The following is a 1705-nucleotide window of genomic DNA, read 5'->3' on the forward strand; positions in this document are numbered from 1 at the left end:
CTATAAAATTAAAACTCGAAACGGGACACTGTCAATAATGTGGGACATGAGCCACAATTTGCGGGACTAAGTAAATGTAAAAGTAAAGGGAAAAGTAATGAAAATGCAGGATTGTCCCGCATAAAGCGGGACATCTAGTCACCCTATCCATGAGTAAAAGTTGCAGCTGTGAGGCTGTATATATTAAGCCAGCCATAAAACGATCGGATGTGACAGATGACCCTTGATGATATAAAAGAGGTTTTTTAATAATTGGGATTAGCACCAGGATTAGCACATTGGGCTTGTGAACTTTTCACTTGATAGCTTGATATTTTTGCCATGAGTAACATTACTGACATGGGCCAGTCTGGTGACATTTGGGGTGTTTATGGCAACTAAATAAACAAAGCATTTACTACTGACCAGTAAAATACATTACCCACAAAAATAAACAATGAACAAGAGTCTGCTTCTAGACCTGCAGAAAAAGACAAAAAAAAGCAAAAGGACAAAAAAAGGGACACAACAACAATAAAACAAGATCTAGCTATCACTGCGTCAACTTGATGAAAAAATATATAATCAACATTGTTTAACTGAACAATCACACGATAATAAATCACAATGCATTAAGTGCCCACCATAGTCTTAAGACCTGTGTTTAACGTGCCCAAACCCATACTTTTCAGAGCACCATGTGATTACCTGTGTGTGAAAACGCGCTTGTTTATTTAAGGTTTCTCTATAGGAGCGTCCAACAGAGAGTGTGAGGGACCACAGATCCGCCCCCCCAAAGATGCACAGGAGACGGGGGGAGCTCCAAGTCCCAGAGATCCAGGCACTGCCCCAGAACAAAGGAACCCCAAGGAGACTGCAACCAGAAAGGCCCCAGCCCCCCTCGAGAGGCACAGAGGATCGCCCCGGGGGGCCACAACTAGCAGCCGGCAGAGTACCGGGAGGCATTAGCGGCAAGCCCACAGGCCCGCCCGCAGCCTCCCACCCCCTAGCTGGCCGAGCCCGGGACCCAGCGACCCGGGACCCAGGGGCGACCACCCCCGCCGGGGACCCAGCAGAGCCCAGGGACCCAGACCCCACCAGGCAGCCACCGGGATCTATCACTTACACCCTCAGCCATCAGTGTCTAAGTGCGGTTTAAAATTGGAAGTGGGCACCGGCACCCAGGAGGAGGCTGAGATATCCCCCTGCCAAATGCCGTTGAATGTGCTCACTCCCAAGGCCCTAAGTGTGTGTTTGTGTGGAATGTCATCAATGGAAGTGTATAAGGTGCAAATAAAATTGGGGGGCAGGTTGCCACAGGAATGCGGAAATGGGGTCCATACCCGCATTCCCTGACTTGCCCACCCCCCAAGGTCCTATGTGTATGTTTGTGTGATGATGTGAGGGAGCAGGAGGAGAGAAATATGCGGGGATGGGGATGAATGGCTGGTTGGGCTTAGCCCTCCAGGGAGCCAGCTCTCCTACTGGCCCCAATAGGCACCTCTGTTGTCAAACTGCCACCCAGGGCATGGAGACCGCAGCCCATCCTGCCAGGGCCCAAAGCAGCAGCATTACAGAGCCTCATGGAGTCCGAGGGCACCAACCCAGCCCCACCCCAGCAGAATATCTATGCCCATCCCTGCATTTGAACAACTTCCAGAATATATAAGACATGGGACATCCAGGTAAGGTTGGGTCCTCCCCCTCCTGGACCTCCCCCTCCCCT

The sequence above is a fragment of the Nothobranchius furzeri genome, chromosome 1 (genome assembly GCF_043380555.1).
Source record: "Nothobranchius furzeri strain GRZ-AD chromosome 1, NfurGRZ-RIMD1, whole genome shotgun sequence".
Classification (NCBI taxonomy): domain Eukaryota; kingdom Metazoa; phylum Chordata; class Actinopteri; order Cyprinodontiformes; family Nothobranchiidae; genus Nothobranchius; species Nothobranchius furzeri.